At 40.7% G+C, this 9224-nt stretch overlaps 1 long non-coding RNA gene across 2 annotated transcripts; it reads right to left on the reverse strand.

The window, feature by feature from the left end:
• Positions 1 to 2481: 2481 nt before the first annotated feature.
• LOC127180711 (uncharacterized) lies at positions 2482 to 8269 on the reverse strand. Of its 2 annotated transcripts, none has more exons than XR_007829682.1 (2): positions 8175 to 8269; positions 2482 to 3508 (listed from the first exon to the last, which is right to left on the reverse strand). It is a non-coding gene; the product is annotated as an uncharacterized LOC127180711 (long non-coding RNA). The 2 variants fall into 2 exon arrangements; XR_007829683.1 differs by lacking the exon at positions 8175 to 8269 and adding an exon at positions 3952 to 4046.
• Between the last annotated feature and the right edge of the window lie 955 nt (positions 8270 to 9224).

A 9224-nucleotide genomic window follows, 5' to 3' on the forward strand; every position in this document is an offset into this window, starting at 1 on the left:
GGGGATAGTTTGCCAGATCTCTTCCACCAGCATGCTATTATTACTGCTTCAAGTGAGGGTGCTTTTGCTTGAACCCCTGTAGAACCGGGCCTGGGCTTGGCTAACTGCTCCGAACTGCAACACAGCTGACATCGGGGATTCTCATCTGAATGAGTGACACTTGTCTGCACAATTACTGTCTGCTCTAACTTTTTGGCATTATATATGCACCCACTCTTATCACTAACTACAGTTATTGAATGTAAAAATGTAAAAATAAATAATTTTGTTAAATTTACTTGACTGTTGTAAGTGATGAGGCTGAGCAATTTAGGGCAAAAAAGCTTTTGTTTTAAAAGGTTAAAAAGACTTATTTCATTTATCGAGATGTACTAAAGTACATCTGCATTTGATATTTGTTAATTAAATGCTTTTGCATTTTGAGGTTGTAAAAGTTTTGTGTTATTGTGGAATAGTAGGTATTGAGTTAAGTAATACTCATATTCTTTTGAGTTTATATAACTTAATTTTTATAAGTATTGTTAACTTAATACAATGACACAACTTAGTAAAAACTCATAATAAGTCATAATAACTTAAAATATTTGAGTAGACCTAATGAAAAATTTTATTTAAACTATAATCAAAAACTACAAGTAGTATGTAATAAAAAAATTTAACTTGTGAAAACATATTATGTTTAAGTATATTAAAAAAATTAAGGCAATTGGTTGCCTTAATTTTTTTGAGTTCTGTTAACTTATTGGGGTTTACAGTGTGGGGCTGCTGTGAGATCAGAAGGTGGGAAAGAAAACAGATTGGAGCTTGGATTGGGAAGCTTCTAGTCTGGCAGTAGGTTTTTCTTTGCATCTGTGGAAATTTTCAACAGTCCACCGAGGAGGAGTTTTTGCAGCCTTCTGAGAAAATAAAGGTGCTGATGTGCCTATTTTACCAGGGCAAAGGGTCCATGAGATGTCCTCTGTGATGGATGCAGAGGAACCTGAAAATGTGTTTTCTGTGGCTCTGTGCTTTCTCAAGTCCAAAACAAGAGCCCTTTTGTGTTCATGTTGTTTACATTTGTCAGTTCTAGTTATCAGTCTGACCCAGTGTTATTTTATTATCATGGAGAATATAATGGATGATTATTGCATTTTAGTACACGTTTAACTAAATGAAAACAATAAATGTTGCCTTAGCAACTAGTTAAAATAAAAAAAAGTCAATGTTATACATACACATCATATTTATAACATCATGTAGATATATTTTTCATCTTGACTAGATATTTATTTCATTTTAAAATGTACAGTGCTCATCAGGGTGTATTTCATTCACATGTGGTGTTACATTGTAATTGCACAAAGCCCTGTGCTATATTAGCTGTATCCTCACAAACACTCCACAGAAAGGCCACTTTGCACATGCATAGCCACATATTTCACTCAACTTACAGTTTTTAGTGTTCCTGACAGCCCTTTATGTACTTTGCTCTACTGTTAAGTCCCCCCATTAGTTTTGAGATTAAACCACTCAATTACAAGCTGCTTTTTATGAGCATATTGTACAATGCATTACAGAAGAACAAAAGACATGAAGGAAAAGTCCAGAAACAAAGAGCTGAGCTAAAGCTGGGAGAACAAGATTATATGAATATTTGAACAAAGAAGATCTTGAAGATCTTACAAGTGACCTATTTACTTTATGGTTTTTAAGATCTCACAAGTGATTCTTTAAGATCTCACAAGTGACCAATTTACTCTGTTTTTTCTTCTTTTTTTTTTTTTTTTTTTTTTTAGAAATGAATACTGTCAATTATATGGACACAATAAATTGATCAAAACTGACAGTTACAGACATTTATGTAACAAAAATTTATTTTTAAAATAAATGCTGTTCTTTTAAACTTTCTATTCATCGAAGAATCCAGAAAAAATAAATAAATACATAAATAAAAATAATCACAGCTTCCACCAAAATATTCAGCAGCACAACTGTTTACAACACTGATAAAAAAAAAAGTTTCTTGAGCAGCAAATCAGCATATTAGAATTATGTCTGAAGGATCATGTGACACCGAAGACTGGAATAATGATGCTGAAAATTTAGCTTTGATCACAGCAATAAATAAATAAATAAATAAATATTTTAAATTGTAATAATATTTTACTTTTTTCTCGTGATTTCAACTGTATTTGTGATCCAATAAATGCAGGCTTTGTGAGAAAAACAAACAAACAAAAAAACCTTAAAGTCTAAAGTCAGCATAAATATTAGATTTTTATCATAGCAAATATTATATTTGACCATTTTTATGCTATTTTATAAAATAAATAAGGCATTCATAAAAAGCAATAAGTGTTGCAGGCACAATGTGCAGCACAACTGCTTGTATCTTATTGTTTAATTACACCTCAGAAACTGGAGATTTGATGGATCGATTCGGTTATTTCTCTGATCTTGGTTTTACCTCTTGGTACCTTTCCACATTATCATTTTCCTCTGTTTGTGAAAAAAAAAAAAAAAAAAAAAAAAAAAAGAAAAAAAACACCCAAAGGCTGTTGTGTCTCATAAATTACACCGATGTGAAATCTAAGCCTCATTATTTTGCAACTGGCTGCAGTATCTGCAGTATCCCATGCCACGGCCATATCAAAGAGACGGCCTCAAAGTTAAAACAAACCGACAGAATGTTTGAGTCATGCAAAGAACCAGATATATGTGGCATCTTACAAAAGCCGGAAGCACAAAAAAGCCTTAATCAACAACTAATGTCAGAGCGGGTTGTAAAGGTCACACATTCATCAGGAACAGGCCTGCTGGTCTGAGCTGTCAAAGAGCTTCTGTGAGAGCCAGGGGAATATGTCTCACGACCACCGTCTCGTAGTCTTTATTTCTCTTCCAGCCTCACAAAACCTTATTATAAAGCAGCGTTCTCTGACATTTCCCTGTATCTTATTTCAGCGTGTCCCTGAGCCGTCTGTGAAGAGATGCCTCTGGATGTTTCAGATCATTCTGATAGATGCAGGGCAGTTGCGGTCATTTGCAGGCTCATGTGAATCATTCGTCCCCAGCAACACTGACGCAACAGATGCTGCTCAGAACCTTCCATACGCTGTCTTCATATTTAACAGAAGATAAAAATGGATTCAGATTATATTGAGAGTTTTGCTTTAAAAGTGGTGCACTGGGGATCTACAGGTAATTTACAGTCAGTTAGTTTAATTTTCAAAAGAAAAAAATCAAAACACAAAAATAGCCAGAAACACAGTCTGTGATATTGTTCTTGTGATATGCGGTGTTTCTGAGTTCGCGTAGGACTGTATTGGAATGGTTTAGGGTAGTTGTGTTCGCCCTGGTGTGTCGGTCAGAACACAGGAGGCATGAATCCAAATCAACAGTCTTTAATTAAAGTTCTGCAAATGATCAGCACGATGCACAGCACAGCACAGCCAGACCACAGGGCATTGCTTGGCATTATCTTCACAATAATGATATGTGAGGTAACTATACAGGATTAGGCAGGTGTGGTCTGAAACAATTAACATTAAACAAAGATTAGAAATTGTCAACGACTTCACTCAAGATAGCAAATAGCATTTATACTATTATCTGTCCATTATGAACATGAAATTCTCTGCAGTAGTACCATTTTCTACCATTAGATGGCGCATGGCGCACATAAATGGAATTATTTGCTGCGTCATCATACAATCCGATAACTCAACGTATAACTAAGAATAATAACAGAACAGAGATATACAACATTCAAAACCACATCTATACACACTGAAACATCAATCAGTAATACCATTATTGCACTGAATCCAAGTGTAGTAAATATAGGTGATATAAACGACTTAGGCAAGATGCTGGGTTTAGCGTCGTTACTTCTCTTAACAAACGAACTCACAGTATCTTATTATTATTAATCATATGATACATTCGGTAAAGGATAATCATAAATGAACTTACATGTTGTCATTAACGCACAACTTGAACACATATCATCAACCAAGCGAAGTTAAATTCAGTCCGTATTCTGAAGAGACCTAAGTGGTACCCGTGCGATCGGCTCAACCGGAACTGATAGGTATTGACGCACACAGTAACCCATGCTCCGATTGGTCATTCCTTCCCAACATTGCCGCCCCCAAATATGTTAAACATATTTGCTCCTTTAATGGAACAGTCAGTTAGAAGACTCTGAGTCTTCGGTATGTTCGTCAAGGGCAGGAAGAGGGATTAGTTTAGCGACTGGTCGGGTATATGTTTTATTCTTGACCTGGATCTCCACTGCTCGGATGTGACCGTCTGATCCTGGAAAGGTCTTAACTACTTTACCCACTAGCCACATGGCACGTGGAAGTTGTGGGTCAACAAGCATAGCAATGGTTCCCGGGGAAATGTCACTCACATCCGTATGCCATTTGTGACGAGCCTGGAGTGTTGGCAAGTAGTGGCGAATAAAGCTTGACCAGAATTGGTCTGTTAGCACCTGGCTTTGCCTCCATCTCCGCCGCCCCATGAGCTCTGTGGCGGGATATACAACAGGTGGTAGTGAACTATCAGGCCGCCCCATGAGCAGGTAATTGGGTGTAACGGGGTCAAAGTCCGCTACACTGGAAGAAGTATATCCCAACGGTTTACTGTTTAGGATCCCTTCCACTTCGATGAGTACAGTCAGGAGAACCTCTTCAGTTACTGTTTGGGAACCAATGGTGATACGAAGGGCTGTTTTGACAGAACGAATCTCGCGCTCCCAGGCACCACCAAAGTGTGGAGCATTTGGTGGATTGAAATGAAAGGATATTTTTTGCTTGTAGGCAGCAGCTTTGATGGGATCTCTTTGAAGGCTCCTTTCAGTGTTTCTTAAATTAGGCAGCACTGCATCTTTGGATGCCTGAAGAAGCGGCATGTTCTTCTTGCGAAGTAAGGGGGTGGCATATCGGTTCACTCCGTCAACTAGAACTCTTGTGGTTTGAGTCTGGAGAAGATGCATAGCCTCTTGGTCTTGCTTCGACCGTGTGACCTCTCTCTCTGACTTGATAGGAATGACATCTGCCTGCCAAAGCCTCTCCACGTTTCGGAACAGCTCTGACTGTGAGGGACTAAAGGTGGCGTGTAGACACTGTTGAGTGTTAAGCATTACCTCCAACACTCGAGCCGGGCCTTGCAGAGCCCATCCCAATCGTGTCTTAACGGCTGCTGGGCCCCCTGGTGGGCCAAGGCGGACTGGCTCTATAGGGGTAATAAGATGAGGATGGTCTGCTCCGATCAACAGTAATGGACAAGCCTTATGGATGGGCTGAAGAGGGAGACCCTTCAAATGGCTATATTTCTGTTGCAAAGTTGTTACGGGATAAGAGTACTCTGCCAGGCTTAGGGGTTCAGCCGTGAATGCTTTCTGGATGTGATACCTTTTGCGCGGTTGGGATGGTGTTGAAATTCTGAATGACACTGCTGTACCCTTAAGTGCAGTAAGGTCATGTCTGATTGTTCTCAAAGCCAATTCCTCTGTCTTACCGGTGAGACCTAGCTGTTGGGCTGCTGATGACAGGAGGATTGTGCGTTCAGAGCCATCGTCAAGCACCGCATACGTGTCCAAACTCTGACCATTATGATGCAGGACGACTCTAACTACCTTCAAAAGGACTCGTTTAGAGCTTGGAGGTCGGTCCAGATATATTGGTTTAGTGGTAGCACTCACCAGACATGTCCCCTCGTTTGCGGTCTTAGTGTTGACATCGTGAAGGATCTGTAAGTGCTTGCCATTGCAGATGTGGCAGGGCTTCTTCAGCGTACAATGCACAGATCTATGACAGCGTGCACACTTCCAGCATCTGTTGTTTGTCTTTATCCAGTCTGTGACTTGATCTTTAGTAAGGGCTTGGAATGAGGAGCACTGGCTCAGATAATGATCTCTGTTATTGCAATACGGACAGAAAGCATTGCTCTTCTCAAATCTCTTTGCTGGTTGTCGTGCTGTCTGTGCTGTAGTTGGCTGATCTACACTGTGAAGGACTGTGGCCAGTCTGTGTTTATATCTGGGGTCTCTGCTTGAGTCCACTTTGGGTCTGACTCTGTCTCGCTGGGTTTTGCTGCCACCAAAGCTCTCATGGTCTTGGCACCATGACTCAAACTTTAGCCACTTTGCCAAATCAATTAGTGTGTACAGAGCACCCGGTTCATTGCTTACACTCCTTCTAAAGGCTGCACGTAGGTCAGGAGGTAATTTAGTGAGAAGTCGTGCTACATGGGAACCGCAGCACAGTTCAACTTCTCCCTCTGTGCCCAGAGTCTTAAGGAGCCCTACCAGTGCTTGGACTTGGAGCGCAAAGGACTCAAAGCTTCTTGTATCACCAGGCTGGATATCTGGAGAATCCATAACAGCTGCTATCTTGTTTAGCGCCAGTTGATGAGGACGCCCGTATCTGTCAGTTAACGCCTCCATAGTGTCTGTATATGGGGTAGGCGAGTTCAGGAACGAGTCTGCTATCAGGCGTGCTTCCATTAATTTCAAATGATCGATTAGCACCTGGTATTTGAACAACTCAGTTGCATCTTCTGGCAACAAGTTGCTCAAGGCTAACTTGAGACGGGTAAATTCACCTGGATCTCGATGGATGAAATCAGGTATGGTTGGCTGAGGACCCCTATAGGTTGTCTCCTGTCTGGTGACACTGCTCGGCCACTCTATAGGGTTTGCTGGTGACCTAGGAGGTTGGGAACGGGTGGAGACAGCAGGCATCAGAGGAGTGGATGAAGGAACATGAGTAGCAAAGCTGCCACGGTAGTAACTTCGAGCTGGTAACGCAGAAGGACGAGCTTCAATATCTGTAGCGTCAACATGTTCTCTACTTTGTGGGGCAGGAAGTTTACGTGGAGCTGGTACTGGATGCACTCGAGGGGCTGGGCGTTGGACAGGTCTCTCTGGCTCTCTGTAGATAGTTCTAGGCGATGGGATTGGAGGTGATGGAGCTAAAGGCCGTTGCTCAGGAAGTGGACGAACTGGACTTGGCTGGTTTCCCATAAGCATCTCTTGCATACCTTTCTGGATTTCTACCAGTTGTCTGATTTCCTCCTTCATTGATTGCTGTGACTGGCGAAGCTGTCTGTTCTCTCTTTCAAGGTCGTACAACCTGTCTCTGGATTCCTGAGGTAAGGAATGTGGAGAATACTCATCTCTTTCACTCCACTGATCTTTGATGAGATACCAGGGCTCTGTTTGTGGGCTCCTTGCTTCTAACGAATCAGGTGTTTTCCTACCAGATCCCTCATCTGAACTATAATGGCTGAAATCCAGCTGGTGAGCCATCCTTCCATGACTATGCTGTTCATCTTCTCGCCCGTGTGGCTGCTGTGCTGTCGAAGAAGTCCCAGGTTGATTCGGATACTGGACTTCAAAATCTTCTAAGTAAGCTGGATGACGGACTGAACGTTTAGGACGTGCACCTTGAGACTGGTATTCATGCATTCTTGACCAGTGTAAACACAATGCTCCGGCTCGAAGGACCAATTTTGTTTCTGAGTTCGCGTAGGACTGTATTGGAATGGTTTAGGGTAGTTGTGTTCGCCCTGGTGTGTCGGTCAGAACACAGGAGGCATGAATCCAAATCAACAGTCTTTAATTAAAGTTCTGCAAATGATCAGCACGATGCACAGCACAGCACAGCCAGACCACAGGGCATTGCTTGGCATTATCTTCACAATAATGATATGTGAGGTAACTATACAGGATTAGGCAGGTGTGGTCTGAAACAATTAACATTAAACAAAGATTAGAAATTGTCAACGACTTCACTCAAGATAGCAAATAGCATTTATACTATTATCTGTCCATTATGAACATGAAATTCTCTGCAGTAGTACCATTTTCTACCATTAGATGGCGCATGGCGCACATAAATGGAATTATTTGCTGCGTCATCATACAATCCGATAACTCAACGTATAACTAAGAATAATAACAGAACAGAGATATACAACATTCAAAACCACATCTATACACACTGAAACATCAATCAGTAATACCATTATTGCACTGAATCCAAGTGTAGTAAATATAGGTGATATAAACGACTTAGGCAAGATGCTGGGTTTAGCGTCGTTACTTCTCTTAACAAACGAACTCACAGTATCTTATTATTATTAATCATATGATACATTCGGTAAAGGATAATCATAAATGAACTTACATGTTGTCATTAACGCACAACTTGAACACATATCATCAACCAAGCGAAGTTAAATTCAGTCCGTATTCTGAAGAGACCTAAGTGGTACCCGTGCGATCGGCTCAACCGGAACTGATAGGTATTGACGCACACAGTAACCCATGCTCCGATTGGTCATTCCTTCCCAACATGCGGTCTGATATTATTTTGTTTTTTTTTCAAATCTGTAAGCTCAAACAAGTCTGTCTATTTTTAGGGGGAATCCACATTGGTCACACGTGCAACCAGCCTTCGCAAATCAACACGTGCATATAAACAATATAAGAGGCATGTGAATTTGCAGGGCACTGGATGTTTGATGCTGTTCTCCTTTGATAGTTGACTTCTTTTTTGTGCGGGTCCCCGGGCGTCCGCTCTGGTGTAAATGCAAAAGGCAGACATTAGGTGTGTCTTGTGTCTCACTCCAGGCTGAATTATTTAACCGCACTCTGATGTGCTTGGGATGTTTTGCTGAGGAAGTTCAAATGCATTAATGTAGGATCGTCAGGCCTCTCTAGAGGCTTCAAAAGTTTTGCTCTTAAATCCCACAAACTAAAAAAGCAGTATTTTGACCGGCAGAACATGCTGTCAGAAAGCAAACACACTTGAGGCTATTTAATTGCACATGTTCAAAAATAAATGCAGTGTCTCTCTGGATCTCTTTTCCTCTCCTGCAAGAGACAGACAATTAATATGACATAATACATGATCGCTGTGGGCAATAACTCTTGTTGTTTTTTTTTTTTTTTTTCATTTATGTTTTTCTTTTTTTGTCTCAGCAAAAAAGAATATGTTCACCAGCACACAATGCATTTTGCTATATCTGCAAAATACAAGTGCATAAACAAAAAAACAAACATAAAATGACCAACAGCTGTGAGACGGAGGGGGAAATGCTGATGGCTTTGCCGTAAGCTTTGAGAAACACACTTGATTGTTGTCCTAGCCAGCTGATGGCAGCCATACTCTTTTTTTGCCGTTCAAGCTTTTTTGATATCTGCAAATACACATAAACAAAAAAACAAACATAAA

This window comes from Labeo rohita, chromosome 18 (genome assembly GCF_022985175.1).
Source record: "Labeo rohita strain BAU-BD-2019 chromosome 18, IGBB_LRoh.1.0, whole genome shotgun sequence".
NCBI classification, from domain to species: domain Eukaryota; kingdom Metazoa; phylum Chordata; class Actinopteri; order Cypriniformes; family Cyprinidae; genus Labeo; species Labeo rohita.